At 45.0% G+C, this 21,690-nt stretch overlaps 2 long non-coding RNA genes across 8 annotated transcripts; one reads left to right on the forward strand and one right to left on the reverse strand.

The window, feature by feature from the left end:
• The first annotated feature begins 230 nt into the window (after positions 1–230).
• On the forward strand, positions 231–20,951 carry LOC310750781. The gene is made up of 2 exons (XR_014542267.1): positions 231–336; positions 20,748–20,951. It is a non-coding gene; the product is annotated as an uncharacterized lncRNA (long non-coding RNA).
• Positions 14,942–19,126, reverse strand: LOC310750712. Of its 7 annotated transcripts, none has more exons than XR_014542162.1 (3): positions 18,506–19,083; positions 18,186–18,211; positions 14,942–17,966 (listed from the first exon to the last, which is right to left on the reverse strand). It is a non-coding gene; the product is annotated as an uncharacterized lncRNA (long non-coding RNA). The 7 variants fall into 7 exon arrangements; XR_014542163.1 differs by having other exon boundaries at positions 14,942–17,199; positions 17,841–18,211; positions 18,506–19,063; XR_014542164.1 differs by having other exon boundaries at positions 14,942–16,100; positions 16,191–18,211; positions 18,506–19,054.
• Positions 20,952–21,690: the final 739 nt, after the last annotated feature.

Consider the following 21,690-nt stretch of genomic DNA (forward strand, 5'->3'; position numbering starts at 1 on the left):
TGGTGAGAGGCGCTCGGCGCTGAGTTCAGGGCAGCGGGGACTCGGCAGAAGGCAGCGCCTTATATACCGGAGACGCACGTTGCCTCTGAAGGGGACATGCCGGCCGGTATGAGGTAGCGAGGAGAGGCGTGGCCAAGGGACAGAAGCCCCGCCCTTTGAGAGTAAGCCACACCCTTTCCTTCAGATTCTCCCCTGGAAAGAGGCACCCGAACGCCAGACTGTCCTTTCATAAACTCCTTCCTTCCTTGGCTACTTCCCCCCTCCATACCCCACTGCGCGCCTTCTGAACGGAATTTGAACGTTCACTTACGGTTCTGGTGCACTTTTTTCTGCGAGGTGAGTCTCACAATGTTCAGTGGGGCTTAAGTGTGCATATAGGAGTGCAATGGTGCACATTCTCCCCCACCCCATGGTAACCCGCTCCTCACCCACATTTCTACCTCCTTATTCTTGTTTCATCCAATCCTCCCCTTCCCCCCGTCTCCTCCCAAGCCCCCCCCTCATTTCCTGCCCCGGCTCCAGACGTCGCTGCAGCGGCCCCCTGTGGAGCAGTCACCCAACGAGCCGCCGCCTGGCCCACATCGGGCAGGGTGGTGACAGTGGCAGGGGGGCGGCGTGAGTGGCTACTGGATCCCTTTCTAGGAGATCCAGGCAAGCATCGTGCTCTGGGTTTGTGGGGGTGGGGCGATCTGCAGCGGTGGGTTTTCAGGTAAGGCGCGGGCGCGTGTCTTGTCTGTGTCAGTCATGGCGGCTTCAGCACCAAGGCCAGAGCCGCAGGGAAAAACGGGCCGTGGACGGCCTAAGGCGGAAGAGTTTCGCTGCTGAATAAACCTCCCCAGTACAGGCGTGCGTGTGTGTGTTTGGTGCCTGAATTTTTGCTTCTAAACTGACATAGCAAAGCTCGGCCGTTCTGCCGCTTTTCTGCAAAGATCTAAAAGTGGAGCTGATTCCCCATCTGCAATGCAGAGCGACAGGAAGAGCCCCTTCCCAGCCCTTTCGATTTCCCAGCAAAGAATTTCTCTTTCCTGAAAAACAAGCAAGACTTTTCTATTAAAATATGACAGAGCCTCATTAAAAAGAATCGCGGTAATCAAAGGATCTATAGTTAAAGTACCTATCAAGGGCTTGACATTGAAAGGTCAGACAGCCCAGGGCGGTGGCTGATTGGGGCGGGAAGAGAGATTTAAAAGGAAGAGATGTCTAAAGTAGTTAAGAGCTGGGAAGGCTACCTTACAGTCCAGCCTTTAACCATTGTATGAGTGATATTGCATTCACTGAGTCTATCCTTTTTAAAATCGGCATTGTTACATTCTTAATAGCTGTCCCATCTGTCTATCTATCCTTCTATTCATTACACACCCGCAATGAGCTATTATTTTATATATTAAAAATACACATATTGTTTGCTGCAATAGACTTACATGGCAACTCCCATGTTTCATTTCTGAAACCTATGAGGCTCTCCACATCTGAAGAAAGTGAGTTTCCATGGAACTAAGTGGGATTTACTGTACTGAAGACATTCATAAAATTGGGCTGCATAGCTTGCAATTTCATTGCAGCAGCAGGTGCTCAGCCCACACTCCACTTATTTCACAACGGCCCCACTGAGTCTAGTGGAACAACTCTAGAGTAAGTTGTTCATGAACTGGATCATTCCACACTCAGTGGAATTGGTGTGGCATGGTGTTTTTAAAACAAAACAAAACAAAACAAAACAAAACAAAACAAAACAAAACAAGCAGTTTAAAAATGGTGTTTTTTTTAAAAAAAGAATTGAATAAGTGAGTGAGAATTCATTTCTAAACCGAGGGAAGACTTCTCTGTGTGTATCCCATGGCAAATGATGAAACACAGGCATGCCTGAAGGACTTTTTCTCAGAAGTAAGTCCTACTTCATGAAATGGAGCTCCTTCCATGTAGGTGTGGAGCCTCACTCAGACTTGTTTTACAGCTCTTGCCTTTGCAGAGTTCAGAACATGCATTCAGATTTCTAAAGAGGCACCTGCGAAATGATTCTAAGCTTGGCTAACTATAAGTCCTGTGTGTGTGTGTTTGTGAGAGATAGATAGAAAGAGAGGTTATTCTTGTATTCTTGTTTGTGTAAGAGAGGTTATTCATGGTGCCACTATTACCCAAAGTTGGAAGATCAACTTTGAAAGCCATCCGGAAGTCCACGCTGCTGCTGGCTCATTAATATGGTGTTGTCATAGAACTGCAGCACTGCAGTCAGCAGAGAAAGGAGACTGAAGCAGGCTTCTCTGGGACATTTGCAGAGTTGCATTTGCACAGACAGCTTGTTAGACGGACTCTTTTTAATATTCTTCCGACCATATGTCACCCAAAGGTGCCATTTTTATCACAGCTTGCATCCTGTGTATATTAAGACTGCAAACATGCTTGGTAACAAGCCCCACTGAAATAATGGGACTGACTCCCGAGTAGAGATGGGTAGGACTGTGCTGCTTGAATCATTGTAATACTGAGATATTTCCCAAGATTCTCAAAATGCTGAAGGGTGAAGCAACCTGCTTAGTTAGCACTGGGAAGAGAAGGGGTAGTAGATGAAGGCAGAAATTGATGTCTGAATGGTGCAGCAAAGCTTTTTAAAGTGCTAGTCCTAGTGGGGGATGGGGAAGGAAGACAGCATGTGGACAGGATATAATTCTTTGGGCTGTACAAGAAGAAATTCAATTTACAGCAAAACCAATATTTACTTTTTGCAAGGCACACTACACTAGACATTGTGAACATTTGCAATCCTGTTTCCATTGAATGCAGGAGGACTTCTGGGTGGGGGTGGGGGTAGGGGGAGAAACTGGACAGCTGCAACCATCTGCACACTTATTTAGGGGAAAGCATTCCTGAAGTCAGTAGCCTTCCTTCTAAATAAGCATGCTTGGGAGGGGCTATAAGAATGTCAAACCATTTAAGGGAATGAAGAGACATAATGTGGCTTCTGCGTGGAATTTACTGGGAAGTAAGTGACAAGGATTTCAGTGTAACTTCTGATGATGTGTTCTGGATCATGGTAGGCTAAACTGGCATGAATCCAAATAGTTCAGATTAGCTAGACTGTGAATGAGGCTCTTAAGTTTCTGCAAAGGCAAAATAAAAATAGAGCAAAGGGAGGAAATACTGGTATGTGCCAAGCTGGCTTAAGGTTATGTTTTGTCTGTCTATCTCTCTATCTCTCTATCTATCATCTATCTATCTATCTCTATCATCTCCAGTGCTATTTTTCTAGAAAAAGAGGTGCCAGAACTCACCACGAACCCCTCCCTTGTTCTCTAATAATGGCAATGGCAGGGGCTGGTGTAGCCGTGTGTGCCTGCCTTGGCAGCCAGATCCGCGACGTGGGTCAAGGGTCCAGCAATGTGGTGGATTGCATGTAAAATTGAAGACTTTGTGAAATGCCACAATACTTTACAATCTTTGTGCAAAGACATTTTGATTTTTTTAAAGCAGTATGTGTAGATACTCAAAAGCTTTTTTTATTTATAGAACTTGTTCATGTTCATACCTGGTAGCAAACCATGGTTTAGCATTACATGCATGAGCTGAATGGCAATGGCACCCACCTGAGAGGTGCTGGAACTGAGTTCCGGTGAGTTCCATCTTTTAAAAAGCCCCATATATATCCAATATATCAAACAATTTGATACAATTTGAAAAGAAAAGAAAAGAATAATCTTATACTTTGTAAGGAGGTTGGTTGTATCCCAGACTTGTCTTACACTGAAGTTAATGGACATAAGTTACTTAGGTTCATGGTTTTCAATGCTTCTTCTCTGAGTAGGACTTAGTTGGCTACAATCCAATGCTATGATGCAAGATGACACTGCAAAAAAGTACCTAAGCTGTAGCTTGATTTCACAACCAACTATTCCTTCCTTCCTTCCTTCCTTCTGATGTATGGATTACTTGTAAGTCCATCTAACACAATGAATGCTTACTCAGCTTGGCATATTTATTGAATTTTTAAAATTCTGAAAACTCTACTTGTCTAATGATTTCAGTGCAGTTATTTTCATAGCCCATACAATTCTTCTGATAATGTCATTATTTGAAAGGATCTGTGGCTGCTATTTCCAACCCACATTCTTCAGAGTGGTGTCATTAAAGGCAATAAGGTTGCTTCAGATTAAGTGAATTATAGCATACTGGAGAAATGAGTGTATATTTATGCAAAAATTTCTATATCTATTTCAGATATTTTTAAATGCAAGATTTTCATTTCCAATGATTTATTGCTCTTATAACATGAACTCCAGACCATAAATGTGTGGCTGGACAATATTACTTTCCAAATATTTTTATGAAGGTCATATGAAGGTTAAATAAATTGGTGGGCTGTTTGCAAAAACTTTTAAAGAAGCCAGTTCAGCTGCAACATCAGTGGCTGCAATTCTGCATTCAATTTGACTGCATATACCCAACTATCTTGCAGTTCTGGCACAACTTCTACTTAAGGCAAAATACACATATTTGGAAGATGACTGTTATTTTATTGGAACTGCTTACCATGCCTTCATAGGTTTTTAACCCTAAAGCTTATTTTTAAGAGGATCCCCTTCCCATCAAAAAACACAATTCCAAGCAGAAGAATCCCTTACATTCCAAAGCTCCCATCATTCCTGACGAAGCTGGATGGGGCTGATGGGAGTTGGAGTCCAGCAGCAGAGTCCAGGAGTTCAGGTCTGCAGATCCCCCACCCCATTCCCACCTCTCTAAAATAAAGGTTTGCTTTGAAAAAGGTCAGCTATGCAGAGAAAATGGGTTGCATAGTTTTCATTCTGCTTCACCAACAAAACTTCTTAATGAGGAGGCAGTAGAAAACCAATGCCATTTTTATTGGCACTTGTTTAAGCTGAGCAAGAGGAAGGAAGAGAACATAATGCAGAGAAGTAACCTATGCTTTGCATACAGAAGTTCCCAAGTAAATCCCAAGCACCTGCGGTCAAAAGAACGCAGCAGCAGGTGATGTGAAAGATCTCTTCCGGAGAACTTGGAGAGTCGCTACCAGTCAGAGCAGACAGTACTGACCAAATGGACAAATAGTCTGACCCAAGGGCTGGGCTGGTATCAGTGGTGGACTTGGTTGGGTCTCTTCTGAGGGCCCACACACCAGCGGGGCAGGGGCGAGAGACACTGATAAGAGCCACTTGTGACCTGCTTGCTTCAACCACAAGCGCTTGTTCTGGCCACTACCGGCAAGCAAGCAGCTGGTAGCAACCATGATGAAGAGGAGGAGCAGGTGGTGGAAATGGTGATGAGAATATCTACCCTCAGCCAATCCCCCCACCTTCTTGCCTTCTTCCTTACAACCACTGCCTGTCCATCTTGTCCTTGTAGATCTCAGCAGGGAGGAAGGAGAGAAGACTAGAATTAGTTGGATCTGCCTGTCATTGGCTCTGGCTCTGCTTACTGTTGGCCCCTCAGCCTGTCCCACCAATATGCACCACCCACCACTGCCTGACAGCTGTGCTCCCATTTGAATTTCCCACAATGCCCTGATGCAACACTAAATGAGGGGCGTTGTGGAAATTTAAACCTAGCCACTCAGGGCAGGAGCTCCAGGGCAGGTGTGCTGGAGGCCTGGCAGCTGTCCAAGGATGCCACATGTCTGTTGAATGCATGTGATGGAGCCACCTTCCTGAAGCTAAGCCATTCTGGATCTGGTTGCTGCCTGGATTGGCTCCAGGATTATTCTTATGGTTCCACAATAGCAGGCGTGGCCAACTCCCAAGAGACTACGATCCACTCACAAAGACTGGCAGTGATCTACCTGTTGGATGTGCCTGCACAGTAGGGTCTGCCTATCACTTGCAACTGCAATTTATTTTTGTGCTATTCTCTGGCTACAATATGATAGTTTTGCTGCCTCAAGTTTAGTGGAGAGGTGTCATTTGAAAACACCTGAAAATGTGCTTCTGCTGGTTTAGTTGCCTGCATGAGACAGGTGGTAATAGAATATCAAAATTGGACAGTACCTTTGAGGTCATCTAGTCCGACCCCTCACCCAGTGTTAGTACAACTACAGCATCCCTGATAAATCCCTGTCCATCCTCTGCTTAGGATACCTGCAGCAAAGGGGGGCCCACTGCTTTCTGAAGCAGTCTTTCCCAGTGTCAAACACCTCTTACCAACAAGATGCTTTCCTGAAAGTAGAGCTGTAATCTGTTTCCTTGCATTTTTCTACCCATTGTGTCTAATCCTGCCTAGTCCCTGCCATCTTCGTTGTGTCAGCCCTTCAGCTATTTGAAGACATTTTGCAGGTGAATTGCCACTTCTTGACTGTTCTCACCCTTCCCAGTGCTATGCCATTGGACAATGCCAATTTAATACTCTGGAAATTATTGCTGGAGCACCATAAGATCCTGTACTGGCACAACTCACTTCTTTGATGGGGCAGTGTTCTGCTAAAGGGCAGCTGTTCTTTATGTTTCAGCTTCCGGATAAGGTCCTGTTTCAAAGATCTTGTTCAGATGACAATACCTCACAAACGTTTCAAGGCTCTGATTGCCGTTTTCACAACAGGGAGGACTCTGGGAATGTTTATCCCTCCAGAGAAGTTACTCGATTCCAAGAGGATAATAACCACTGCAAGGGTCCAAAATCATAGGGACCCTCTTAATTATTTTTGTGCTATGTGGTTCTTTGTAAGACTTGATGAAATGTGCCCTTTGCACATTTTGTCTATTTTGTTGTAAACTTCTTCGCATTATCAATGCACTGTTGTGACAGTCACTTTGTAGTGGTTGCTCTATAGACCTGTGCCCTTGTATGTGATTTTTTTATTTTTATGATTTGGAGGTATTGAGCACACTTTTGGATGAAGGCTTCAGGTGTACATGTTATTCATGTACAACACTGATTTTAGTTGAAGGAGTGTTACTTTTAATGTAAATAAGTTTATAGGGAATTTCTAATTACGTCCACCTCTTGATGCTGATGAAGCGTATGTTGGTGTTGTTAATTTTGCTGTCTGATCTTTGACTGTAGCAAAGATTGATGGATATTCATGTACAGTAAGAATCAGTGTACAGCACACATAGCTAGCTTGCTTCTGAGCATAAAACATGGAATGAGTCTGCACAAAGCATATTAAAGCATAAGTTGCGCAATAAGCCTGAAGACAGTCTAAGTACAGCCTAATTATCATATATACCATTTGCAGATATGTATACATACCAATGCAGCAATAAACATAAAGACTGTGGTGCAGCAATAGAACTGCTAGCACATTTGCAAAGCTAAGCAGGTTCAGGTATGGTTTCAAATTGGATGGGAGACTGTGTGATGAAATTCTGGTATTTTAGGGGATTGGAGTAGATGACCCTAGGGATCCTAGGGATGCTTGGAAAACTTAGTATATTGCATACATGTGAGTTATATGTCATGACCTTATACCTTTCTGGGTGTCCTGGCTCCCCCTCGATGACAAATTCAAACTTGGGTGATTTCTATCCCCCCCTCAAAAAAACCTGAATGATTCTCAAGTGGTTTACAAGCAAAGGCTTGCCTTAATACAACCTCTTGCTCCCAAGATTTTTGCACAATGCAAAAGCTCTGATGGATAAGGACAGACTGGACTTCTCTTTGGTTTTGCCATCTGAGGGAAACGGGAAGCTGGGGCCAAGCATTCTTTCTGGTGGGGAGGGGAGAAAGAAGTTTCCCATAGCAAATCCTTCACTGGCCAATGGTCTCCCCCTCTCCAGGTCTTCTTCCTGATTTGATGTTCTTCCAGTGAAGGATGGTGGTGCTATACTTCAGTATTCCTAGGATATTTGAAGCCTGGGTGTGAACATAAACCATAGTAATTTCCATTACCTAGGTGACACAAAAGAAAAATTCATTACACAAGGGCTAACAACAGCCATTGGCCACAAGAACCTCCAAGCACAAGTGCTGATGCTGAGGATGGGGTTGTATCCAACTCAGAGGAGACATGTTGACATTACTGGACCTAAGATAGCCATGTGCATTAATTTCAATGGGTTGTATCCAATCAGTGGCAGGGCTTCATGCTCTGGCACTGGGGGGCAGAGAGCAGGTAGGGGAGGGGCTGGCACGCATCCCGGGAGTGTGGCACACCACCCTCAGGGCGTGGTGTGTGTCCTGGGGGGCATGGCATGCTGCCTGCAGGGGCATGGTGCCCACTGGGATCGCGCTGCCAGGGGCAGTGCGCTCCCCCCCCACTCCTCTTCCTCCGCCAGTGCATCCAATGCAAGTTCTACCCAGAACAGACCTATTGAAGTTAATGGGCATGACTCAAGTTCAGTAATTACAATGGGTCTAATCATTGTAGAACTTAGTTGGATAAAAACTATCCTCACCCTCACAATCTTTTAAGGTGTCATCCAGATATTAAATTGTAAAACACTCCTTGTCCACAGGCTGACAATCTAATAAAAATAAAATAATGGGGAAGGGAAGAGGAAAGTAAGCAGTGGAGCAGCTTCTCCTTTCTCTGACTGGTGAGACATGGAGCCAGGATGGTCTCACGCTTTCCAAGCTGTTCTTCAGGTGAGGCAGGCAGTGCAGCCTCCCAGGGGTCCCATGTCTCTTCTCCTAGACAGTGGCCAGAGAGAGTTAGCTTCCCATCAGCTCTGCAGTCACCAAACCATTCTTTTACAATGTAAGCATTGGAAGAAGGTCCAGGATTCTAACAGGAAAGTGTTTTCACCGGCCTCTTTGTCAGACTGCTTGTAAATATGAAGGTGATATGTGTGCCTACTGTGGCAGGGAAGGGAACCTCAAGCCTGAGAAGGCTCTTTTCAGGACTCACCCCAGCTCACACTCCATTTCCTAAGGCCACATCCTTCACAGGCCCTGCTCTTGAGTGTTTTTGCCTGATTGGCATGTGTCCTTGAACTCTGATGAGGCCTCTTGCTTGTCTAGGTGGAGGACAGAGAGAAACCAGTCCACTGTACAGATGTAAAATTTACATCTATTGCTCCTCCCACTTTTGCCTCAGGCTCAGCCAGCACCATCAGGTGGCCTCCAGAACGCTGCCCAGAAGGAAGTGCAGCCCTCAGGCTGAAAATATCTCTGCAGTTACAAATCTAGAGTTTCTTTCCCTATCAATAATCCCAGGAGCAGCCAAGGGATGCGTCAGCAAGACAGCTTGCATCGAGCTGTTCAGTTAACTAGGTATTTACTGCATAAAAGTTCTAAGTTCAACATCTTACCTTACAGGTGTCTGTCTACAAGAAGAGTTGACTTCAGTGATATTAGTCATTGGGGATGGGGGTATATTAAAAGCATGAAAAATGTCCATGGGAAATTTATAGATGTAATATAATATCAGAGGGTTAGGGATTTGTGTTGTGCACTGATCTCGTTAGGATTTTTATCTCACCATGCTGCGGGTTAAACCACAGAGCCTAGGACTTGCCAATCAGAAGGTCGATGATTCGAATCCCCGCGACGGGGTGAGCTCCCGTTGCTTGGTCCCTGCTCCTGCCAACCTAGCAGTTCGAAAGCACATCAAAGTGCAAGTAGATAAATAGGTACTGTTCTGGTGGAAAGGTAAATGGCGTTTCCGTCCGCTGCTCTGGTTCACCAGAAGCGGCTTAGTCCTGCTGGCCACATGACCCGGAAGCTGTACGCCGGCTCCCTCGGCCAGTAAAGTGAGAGGAGCACCACAACCCCAGAGTCGGCCACGACTGGACCTAATGGTCAGGGGTCCCTTTACCTTTACTTTTACTGATCTCCTTGGAAGATTACTGGTATAAAATAGTGATAGAAAAAATGCAACCGTTCTAGGGAATCTAGATAAAGTTCACCCAAGACAGGCTTGGAAACTAATCTGGGGTTCAAAAAGCCTAACTCTACGGAGAAGCAATAATTTTAGTCCCTCAGATTCTATTCCATCCTGGAACAAATCCAAGCCAGAGAGGTCCCCCCGACCACATGCAACCCAGATATCTCCCTCCATGCCCAGAAGCACTCTTTGCCATTTCCAAACCCTAGAATACAATCACACTTCCCTTCCCTTTGAATAGGGCTCCCTCATTCTGTCTCTAAAATTCCAGTGTGCTGATCAGAGCACACTGGGATGTGGCAGACAGCAGTGGTGTGTATTGTCATGGAAAACAATGTTCTCCTGCGGGCTTTCACAATTGCCTTTGGTCTCATGAGAAGAGGAAGGCTCAAAGGTCAGCGGTAGGGCATTGGCTTTTCATGCAGAAGACTCCAGGTTCCCACCTCCAGCTAGAACTCAATATTCAGGTGGGAATGTTATCCATCTGAAACCCCAGAGAGCTGCTGCCAGACATTGCATGGACAGGTGGAGTCCCCCTAACCCCAGGCGACCCCCGAGCAGAATAATGACTCAAGACAACATGCTATGGGATTAAAATTGGCTACAACTTTATTAAGTTTCAGATGTAGGGAGACCTTGGCTCAGGCATTGGGCTTTTATCCTTCCCAGTCCCCAGTCATGGATCTGGGAGACTTCAGTGTTATCCAGAATGTGTGGGGATTGGGCTGGCTCTGGAGAACATATGTTCAAGCAGAGAGCCTGCCCCCAGTTTTGCGCCGTTGGAGGGGAGAGCAATGACAACCTCTCGGCATATGGCCAATGCCTCCCCTCAAGTCCCCTTTAATGGGGAACCCTGGTATCACTGCCGCAAGGGGGCGTGGGTCACTGCTTCACACCCCGCCCCCCCATTTAGGAAGATAGACTAAAGTATTCTGCCCAAGGCCAGAAACCTCCAAAGTTGTGACATTTTGCTACGGGAAAGGCAAAACCTGCCAATGCAGTAAAATTCCTTTCCAGCCCTTCAACAGCGACCCTGACATAGCAGTGCCTGCGTACCTGTGGAGGGAGGGGAGGGTATGAGAAGCTCTGGAGCCAACTGCCACTTCACAGGTAAGATTCATCTTCTGTTGTGTGGGCAGGACGGTCCCTTCTGTTACCTGGCCAATCCCCTGGCAACGCCTCCCCAGGTGGGATTGGGCGATTGGCAGAGGTAGGTGGAGACCTCCAGGTATCCAGCCTGGGGAGGATGAAGCCAGCCCAAACTACCAGGGGAAACTCTGGGGGGCTGCACGCGACCACACAAAAGGCGCTCCCATTGTGGATAGTACTGACCTGGATAGATCAATGATTTTGCTCAGTATAAGGCAGCTTCCTGTGTTGCTAAGGGGGAGTGTCATGGGTCAAGGAAGCAGTCAGGGAGAGCCCTTTGGATTAGCTGATTCTGTGAAAAATTGTATGATTTCTCTATTCCCCCCCTCCTTGGGGAAATTGTGTAATTTCCAAGACAATCCAAGTGAAGCCTTGGAGAGCATGCCCATCTCTAACAAATATATAACATTGGGTGGGTAGGTGTGAAATTTTCTGAGCAAATCTGAATTTGCTTGGGAAACCCCCTTCTTTCCCCAAATTGGTCTCAACTCTAATTTCAGCACAGCCTCCTTCTTTTTTTGCACTCAACTTGCTAGATTTGACAGGAGGTGGCGACAGATAATTTAAGCAGCATATGCTACTCAAGTGATCAATGAAACATTCAGTACCAAACTTTTTTGTTTGCTTTGCTCTGCTATATTCATTATTCAGTAGGTAATGTGACCCCCACCCAGCCACCCACAAATCTGTGTCTTCCTTGGAGCATTTGACTTTTCCTTTTATCGACTTGCCTTTGCCAGAGAGATAAAACTGGAGTGCAGATCCCTGTAGAAAGATAGAGTTTCTGCAAGGAAGACACAGGGAAGAGGAAACATTTGCTGCTTCGAGTCTCATTTGTATCTGGGTTAATTGCACTTCCCGGGGATGTGTCTAATTGATTTGTGGAGAGAGGACTAACTGTCTGCCACTTGGCAATGATGCTGCAGAACTGAATCTCTCTTTCTGCTGGGGCAGAAAAGACAGAGCCCATCCGCAGCCTGTAGATGAGAGGATTGCCAAGGGCTGAAGGGCTGGGGAAGGGCCATAGCTCAATGGCAGAACACCTGCCAGGCATGCAGAAGATCCCAGGTTCAACCCCCAGCAACTCCAAGCAGTGGCAGAGCAAGGTGGGGGCGGTGGGGGCAGTCCCCCCCCGTGTCATCCTAAGGGGGGGTGACATTCGCTGCAGGCTTGGGAAATTGGGAGCACACTCCTAGCTGGAGGAGGCAGGCAGGCAGGCAGGGGAAAGGACGGGAAGGAGGCAGGTGAGGAAACAACGGAGGGGGGCGGGAAGGGGAGAGGAAGGAAGCAGGATCAGTGCGTGTGCCGGGAAGACGAGCGCCTACAGCTGGGCTATCATGTGGATTCAAAGGGTCACTTCAGGGGTGGTGCTGCAAACACAGAAGGGATTTTGGCCGGAGCGTAAAAAGGGAAAATGAGTTTCCCTCTGACAAACCCTTCCTGTCTCACCTCTGCAAAGCTCCACATGTTTCCATCCAACCCTGTCCTCAGCCAACCCTCCACTTAGAAGCCACTCTTGGGTTATTGACTTCTGTGTGCTTGCAGTGTATCTGGGTCTCCCTTGTGTCTATTAGGGACTATTCTCTCGCCTTTCCTTTGATATCTATGCTACTGATTACTTCTGCCATTTTAATTTTAGAGAAAGTGTTTAATTTAAAAATGTTCTGTACTATAAAGTAACAGTGGTAACAATACATTGAAGACAAGTACATATTTTGGGGAGGGTGGTCCCAGAGCCCTAGTGCCCCCATCCCAAAGAGGATCAAATGGGCGGACTTTGGCACTCTTTTCCCCTCCCCTCCCCCAATGTCTTTCCCTCTATCTGAGCTGGCTCCCTGCCTGTTACGTTACATGCGGGGAAACCCGTGTGGGGTTCCTTTCTGTGTAAAGTCTTCAAGCTGTTCCTGCGCACGCCTGACAAATCTGCCCCATTGTCAAAATTTACCTTTTCCCCCACTCCAGTCTCTGTTGTTGGGTGTCCTGGCTGAGGGGGAAAACAGAAGACAGATGGCCATCGGTCAGGGATGGTCTAGTTGAGATTCCTGCATTGCCCCAGGGGGTCGGCTAGATGACCCTCAGGGGTCCCCTCCAACTCTACAGTTCTCTGGTGCAGGCTTGTGCAGAGTTTTAGGTACAAGTTGGATGCAAGGGGTGCAAACGATTGCAGCCCATCTTATGCACCGTTGGCTCAGGAATAAGTCCCACTGATCATGATGAGACTAGATTGCTGCTGTGCAGTCCTGTTTTTTAAATAAACCTTTTCCTTTTCAGATAATACAGAGCATGGTGAAATCACAATAAATAAAACCTCCCCTTCAGTAGTTTCAAGCACTACTACAGGTTCCTCATAATATGTGTAGTGCATTGTTTACTGTGACAGCACCTGCACTTTGGAACTCCCCGCCTCTTGCAACAAAGCACGTGCCTTTGCTAGACTCTTTTCGGGCACTTGCTAAAAGCATTCTTCTTTAGGCAAGTATACCCAGATGCTTAGGAAGTTGAAGTAAATTTTATTTGTTTTAATATTTTAGCTTTTATATGTTTTAAATTAGGGTTGTTAATTTTTCTTGATTTTACTGCTGTGGTGTTCTTTTGTTTTGGTAAACCACTTTGAAGGTTTTAATAAACAATAAATATAAATAAAATAATACAAGCCAAAACACAATCCAGCCTGTAGGTTTAAGTATCTGTCCACAGTCACCTACTTGTTATCAGAGGCCCAGAATCCACATTCCTTTGTAAGAAAATAAGAAATAAAGTCAAACCATTTTTGCAGGCAAAAATAAAATAAAATTCAGTGTGTGTGCATGTGCCAAGAATTTTCCGCACTGGGTACCACTTGACCTTGCTACACCACTGGGTTGTCCCTCTAGTGGGGAACACATTGTGCTCCTTCTGGGGTTGTGTTCCTCTCACCTGTGGCTCCTAGAAGCTGCCAGCATGTGACAGTGACCACATCCCAGGAACGGCTTTGACTGGCTGGCTAAACCAAACCCTGGGTCTCAAACCCTCTGTCAGTTAGGGACTTCCCCTGCATGCGAAGGTAGGCTCTGGCTGGCTGATTGAGCAGACGAGACCGAGAGTGGGTCCAACCATCAAAAAGGAGGTTTCTGCATGTGCTATAGAGGGCAGTGAGAGGCAAGTGGGGCTCATCCACCTGGGAAGGTAGCCCATCTAAGAGAAGGAAAACTCTGATCCTAAACATCTCCTGCCTTGACCTGCTTGGTGTTGCTGAAGTACAGCTCCCATCAGCCCCAGTATGTGCAGTGACCAGTGATGATGGCGACTGAATTTCAGCAGCATCTGGAGCCCAAAGGTTCCCGACACCAGCACTACTGAAATAAATGAGAGCACCCTGGGATCACTGCTGCAGTGAGACAATGGCCTTGTCTCCTTGTCCCTCTCTGCACTGCCCAACCCAAGCTTCTTGAGTTCTCTTCGTTCTATTCCCACTTCCTTGTGGAGGAAGAAAAGATGGCAGTTAACAATTAGAGACCAAGGTTTACGTTTTGCTTTTATCGTGCCCTTCCTCCAAGGAGCTCACATTCTACCTCACCCCAGCAGCCTTGTGAGGTTAAGTCAGGCTGAGATATGTCTATGATCATCCACTGATGATCCACTGTGATCTTTGCATAGGGAAAATAATAACCTTTTACTTAGACAAGAAAGGGTTTCCAGTCTTCCTTAAAATATTCTAAATTTGTATCTTTTAACAGTTCCATCCATTTTGCCATCTCTGCAATACGCCAAGATTTTGATCAGGTGATCATATCAAAGGGGATTGTGAGCTGGGCCCACCCGTACCTGGAGATGCCAGAAATTGAACCCGGGTCCTTCTAAATGCTAAGCATGTGTTCTGCCACTGAGCTACAGCCTTTAAGGGGGGGGGGGGCAACTACCAGGACACCCTTGACCTCTCTCCTTCCTAAGTAAAGTTAGGGTCAAACTGCACTTCCCCATGATCAGGGGAAACACAAAGGGCCAGGCTGTCAGGGATGCAGCAGCATGAAGAAGCAAAGGCAGTTTTCAGTGCTCAGTCAACTTTTTATTCAAGGAAATGAACATACAACTCAGCGACTTCCCAGTAGGTCTTGCCCCTGTGCAGCAGTTGTCAGGACTGACGGTCCCTGCCTTCTAGGGCTCCTCCTCTCCCCAGCAGCCTCAAACAGCATCTGAGCATCTTTGGCCTCTGTTCCACTCTCCTCATTATTCTGTGTGTTCTTAGAGACAGGGCTGGAGGGGAGCTTGTCACAGCAGGAGAGGGAGACTCCCTGGATTCCTCAGCAGTCTCTCGTCGCCCCTCCTCTGCTTCAGCCTTGGAGTCTGAACTGCTCCCTTTCACAGGTTCTTCCTGCTCCCGAAACTTTGTTGCCCCTTCAGCATCCAGATCCTCCTCTCCATCTTCTCCCTCTGACCTCCCCTCAGTGTCCAAATTGCAGAAATTGGCCTCTTTGCTTATAGTGACCACTGGCTTTAAAAACAAAAAAAGGAGGAGACTAATTTGCAAATGCTGTATATGTATGCACATTTAAAAATGATTGCTACCCTACTGAGTCATACAAAATAGAATGTTCTCTCAGGGAAAAAACAAACTTAAGAGTTACGAAGAAATCTGCTGCAAAAGGCTTCCACTTTTGACGACTCAGTCACTGCAACCTGAAAGAGCCATAGCACAAACAGTTTCATACAGAACACAATACAGATTTCCTCCCTAGCCAAGCAAGGGATACTCACCTAAATGCATGTCAATCATGGAATACCATTTCGACGAAAGCAGCACTGTCCTAGTGCTGGTGACTCTCACTGCAGGGTTTTTCTTGAAGTATCAAGAGCTCTTACTCACATTGCGTCTTTCTTGTCAACTGAACAAATTTGCTTCAGGTACAGTGAGCTCTGGGAAGCCTGAAGAAAGGAGGAGCTGGAACAAGAGGAAAGAAGGGCTGGAACAAAAGAAGCAGTGTTCTCCTACCTGCAGGTGAGTCTCACTGTGGTGACACGGAATAGGGCCTCTTCTGACGACTCAGTCACCGCAACCTGAAAGAGTCTTAGCACAAGGAATTGTAGACAGAACACGACAGAGATTTTCTCCCTAGCCAAGCAAGGGATACTCACCTAAATGTACTTCAATCCTGGAATACCATTTTGACCACCATTTTTGATTGAAGCTAGATAAGCCATTAATCTAGAGGGGCAGAACAGAGAGATGAGAGTCAGATTTAAATCTCTGCCATTAAGCTTGGTGTGGAAAGAGGAAAGATTGCTCAATGCTCACCCTTTCGTTTGTCCATTTGAGGTGTGACTTCATGTGTCTGGCAGCTCCGTCAGTTGGGTTACAATCTAGAGTCACTAGTTTGTCCCCAGCCACCTTCCACCAATCCTGCAGAAAACAAGTTTTGTGTTTTTTTAAAAAAAACTTTTCTTACCACTTTGACTTCTGGGACTCAGCTGGAAGAGCTGGCTTCATTTGAGTGTTGCAGGATCTTTGGAGAGAACTGCGAAGAGACCATCAGAAAAGAAAATGAGTAAAAGGAGAGACCCATACAAAAAACATTACCTTGGAAAAAAATACTGAATGGTGCAACGTGAATTTACCTAAATCAGCACTGTCCTAGGGCTGGTGACTCTCACTGCAGGGTTTTTCTTGAAGTATCAAGAGCTCTTACTCACATTGTGTCTTTCTCGTCAATTGAACAGATTTGCTTCAGGTACAGTGAGCTCTGGGAAGCCTGAAGAAAGGAGGAGGTGGAACAAAAGGAAAGAAGGACTGGAACAAAAGAAGCAGTGTTCTCCTACCTGCAGGTGAGTCTCATTGTGGTGACACGAAATAGGGCCTCTTCTGACGACTCAGGCACCGCAACCTGAAAGAGTCTTAGCACAAAGAGTTGCAGATGGAACACAATAGCAGGGGAGCACAGCTCTCGTATACCCTTGACCGAAGAAAGGTACACTCCTCCAATCTGGGATGGTCGTCCTCTTCCACCGAGTGCGCTGCTTCGGGAGGGATGCACATGGAGCGGTGAGGGATACAGCATAATCCACCCCCTTAACGCATTTGTCAGTGAAATCATAGGCCATTATTTTAGAGTTATTACTACCACAGCCACCTTACCTATTGGTGATAGTTTTGCCTGCCCTGTTGTATAGTTTGTCCGTTTCCCATTGATTATGTAATCTTGCCATTGCTGCTGGAAAGGCCAGTCCTTTCAGTACAGCTCTACTCACTACAGTGCTTCTCAAGCATTCGTTCTCCCTCCACTGGAATCCTCCACTTGCAAGACACACTGGAGACATATTCCAGAGTTCAAGGCTCCATTTTGAGATGGGAATATACAGATAGGAGAGACCGGTACAAAAGCATTGCATTGAAAAAGATCACTGAGTAGTCTTCATCCAAAGACTAATTAGTTTGTAAGGTAAATAAAACCTTAAGACTTTAAAGTGTCTTAGCACAAGAATTGCAGGTGGAAAAGAGATTTTCTCTTCAGCCAAGCACAAAATACTCACCTAGAAGCCCTTCAGTCAGAATACATGCAACTGCATTGTTACTTTAATTATGATGTAGCGTTTCAAGTTTACTTGTTAGGTGTTTGCACTTGTCACCACTTCTGACAAATCAAGAGTATTTAAAAGTTACCTTCCTTCAACTGCAGCGCTAGTTTCCAGATGGGAAGTTACTGGCAAAGGAAGCTGACTGCTAGATCTGGTTTTTAAATTGGTATTTTAAATATATTACCTTCAGTGCTAGAGGATCCAAGTTTTTTGTATAGAGTCAACGCTTTGTGTTGTCTCAGCAATGAGCTAAATAGCTGTTCCTAGAAGATGCTTAGCAAAAATAAAATAAAATCCAAAATCCTTGGTTATTACCACTAGATAATCACGTTACACATCAGGGGTAATTTTGTCTGGCCTGTTCCATAGTTACCATTTGAGCTCCATTTCCCGTATCTTTTTGTAATCTTGCAGGTTCTGCTGGAAAGGCTTAGTGGAGTTGATGTTCTCGTCTGCTTCCTCATTTGATCCTCACAAGAACCCTGTGAGGTAGGTTAGGCTGAGAGACAGAGAGCTTCATGGCAGAGGGAGGATTTGAACTCTGGTCTCCCAGGTCCTAATCCACCACTCTAGCCACTCTCAGGAACTTCCCTCAGAGAAAGCACTTTCCCACAGGATCCTGGACTTACCATGTCCCTGAGCAGTCCCTCTCCAGTCACCATCACCAGATTCATCCTCAAAATGCTTTCTTTGCCTTTTCAGCAAGTTTTTAACTTACCTGTCTTTCTCTCCTTCCAAGGCAACCTGAGCAAACATGAAATCAGAAGGAACGGTTTTGTCCTCTCCCTTTCTTCTTTGCTCTCTTTTTTTTCTCCACATGCACATTTCTAGCTTCAGCAACCAAAAACCCAAACTTTCCATTCATGAAACGACTTGTCTAGTTGGCTTTTAAAAGAAAAGCCTTCCATTTTCCCTACTCATTCTCCCACTGCTTTAAGCAGACTTCATATCCATGTACCCTTTCATGTGCTCCTTCTTTTCATCCAAATACTCATTAGTTTGAAAGGTAAATAAAATTTGATTCCCCACTTCACATACCTTCATTTATCTTTATTTTCTCTTGGCTTTTCCAGTCCAGTATTTTTAATTTTCCTGGTTCTCTTTAAAATCTCCATCTTGGTATTTTTCTCAGTTTTCAGTTTAAATTTTGCATGGCTAAACTCTTTTGGGGGGACTTTCTCAAAGTCCCTCATCAGTCTACAATTTACTGTTCCTGTGTTATTAGGATTAAGTCTTTTTTGATCTTCTATTTTTCTTCAGCTTTCTTCTAATTTAAAAATTAATGCCTCTCCTAACACTTTTTAGGGACAAATACCTGACTAAGATATATGCGCGCAGTATTTGAAATCAACCACAGCAGAGATCACAGATGAAAATTACCTGTGTCCCTTTTTAAAGTTGTAAACAATGAATTTCAGCAGAGTAAAATCCCTTCATTTACTCTAAAAAAAAAAAAAATCCCAATGGTTTTGAAAAGCAATCTAACCTAAACTGGTTTCAGTTGCCCTTTCAAACCTGTTTCATCTTCCCCAGCCTCCCTCTCCTAATCCCTCTGCCCATGAGCTCCTTCAGCTCCGACCAGTGAGAGGGCTAAAGCCAGCATCACAGCCAAGGACAGGCTCACTCACCGGAATGCCGCTCGCTCCTTCCGCCACCAGGAGGTCACGCATAAAAAAGTCCCTTGCAGCATTAATACAGTGGGTGCAAATGTCTTTATTTTTTACATGGGGTCACTTCAGGGCTTTGATGGGCAATGAGTAGTTTCTTTCCAAATTAATACATTCTGGAAATACAAGGGAATTGAATTTGTAATCCACCCAGATCTCATGGATTACAAACTACAGGAACATGACCTGTACAGGAAAATAAGGGAAGAGGGGCTGGCTTGGATCTCAGTGGCCCCCATTGAATTATATGGATGGGCTGCAATCTGGGGCACAGCTGGAAAGGACAGCAGTTGCTTCTCACTCCTGATACTTATGCTGTGTATACACAACATTCTATGATAGAATGAATGAAGACTGGGTGCTGCTTGTTTTTTAAAAAATGGCTTACAAAGAAAGAAAGTGGGGGGTAATTTTAAATCATTGCTCTTGTTTTTAGCATACTGGCCATCTTTCCCTTGAAAATTGCTTTGTTGAAATATAATACCTGGTTGGTGGATGGGAAGGGTTTGGAGCGACTGAAATAGATGTGCAGCTCCACTAATTACAGAAGAAAATTCATTTCACTATGACGATTAAAAACCTCAGTGTTTGATGCTTAAGAATGCCTTGTGAGGTTTAAAGTTAAGTGCTCTTTTCTCTGTTCTATCTCTGTCTTAACTTTAACTGCCATGACATGATTGCATAATTATTGTAGCTTGCAAAACAGGGTGAATCTTAGCACAATGTGTAAAGGCACTTTCCAGATAATCATCACTGAAGTTAGACTTATTTTACAGGAACGTAGTTAGAGGTGAGAGACCATGTGAAATTGCTTTGGATATGGTTTTATCCTGCTATTCACCTCCGTTGTGTAATGCATGATGTCATTCATCCAGTTGCCATTGCCAATAGATTCCAAACTCTCCTAATCAGCATTCATTTTTAAAGGAATCTGTCTTGCTTGGTGCACTTCTTTCTTGCACTGGGCAAGGAAAACATGGCCACGGAGAGAGAGCAGAAGGCTGATCTGTTATAAGATGGTAAACTGGCATTTTCCTTTAACATTTTAGCAGCTTATTTGAAAATGGGGGCTGACTGGTAGTGTTCCAAATAAGACCACACTTGACTTGTCTAGCTTGATATCCTAACTACATATAAGGTTTTTGCTTGAGATGATAGCTTGTTTGCATGACTATTCAGTAACTATTTTCTCCTATGAGCTTCAACATCTGCAGTTGACAACATACATTAAAAGTGAAAGAACTGTGTTTGGAAATAGAAAAACCCCCTCAAATATTGTTATATTCATCCCAGTTCTCTGAATACCAAGAATTCCAGGGGTGCAGCATGCTTTTTGTGGTTGTTACATTTATTGCCTGTACTTCACCAGTAAGTCCCAGGGCTACAATTTAAAATTCAGTATTTAAAATGGTATTAAAAAGAGGTATGCTTCTTTGGAAGGAGATCACTAATATTTTGAAATAGTTTCTGCCGCACCAAGATTGTCTTGAAAACAACAGAGCACAAAACACATGACATGGAATTCTCAAGCATGTTCATCAAATGTTAAAGGGTATTTATCTACCAGCATTCTCCCGCTAATCGAGTTAAATTTGTCTGTCTGTCTTTTACAGGAAGATCAATCAAAGAGGAAATCTCATGACAATATCGACCTACAAAAAATGAAAGATTGCTACCAGTGATGTTGCTTAAAAGGTCCATACCTGGAGACTAGCTTGCGATGGAGAATAATCTAATATTGTTTGATTTTTTTAATGTAATAATGTTTTGCCACACTGCATAAAAGTTTCTGGATTGTCCAGTCCTTTTATCAATCACATTTGATTCCTTATTTTCTCTGCATTTTCTCTGTGCTTTGTAATAGTTGCACTTATTTGCAAATGTGCAGGCAGAGCAGGGTCTGTGTCAACAGCTGGGGTAGGTGGGCAATTGCTGTGATCCCATGCACCATCCAGGTCTACTGACAAGGGCCCCTGGACCCGCTCTTCCTTTTCACCACTGCAATGTGCTTGTTCATCCGACTCTCACTCTGGCCAGGTGGTTTGAAGGAAGGGCTGTAGAAGCAGGAGCCACGGACTGTTTGCTCATTGATTTTTTGCCTGAAAAGCACACAGCAAATGGAGAAGAGAAGCAGCTGGCAATAATAGCATGGAGGGTATAGACTCACTGAGGAAACAGGGGCCCATGGAGGGTTCTTGCCCCTTCTCCCTTCAGTCCTTGGAACTAGCATTGAGGTTGAACATAGGGGAAGGTTCACAGCTATAAACATGCCACTGCTTTCAAATCAGATCTCTAGGGAAACAACCTATTTCCAGAGCCCAAACAAAAATGTCACCCTGTCTCTCTATGCCGGGGTGAGCAGAAGGTAGACCACAATCTACTAGTAGACCTCTGAGTGATTTGCCAAAGATCTGCAAGAGTTCCTGACTCCCAATTATTTAACATATACATACTTATTTGATCACTTTGATCCTGCATTGCAGGGCGTTGGGCTAGAGGACCCTCGTGATCCCTTCCAGCTCTACAATTCTATGATTCTATGATCTGCGTAACTTG

Source organism: Podarcis filfolensis (genome assembly GCF_964270895.1).
Source record: "Podarcis filfolensis genome assembly, chromosome: 15".
In the NCBI taxonomy this organism is placed as follows: Eukaryota; Metazoa; Chordata; class Lepidosauria; order Squamata; family Lacertidae; genus Podarcis; species Podarcis filfolensis.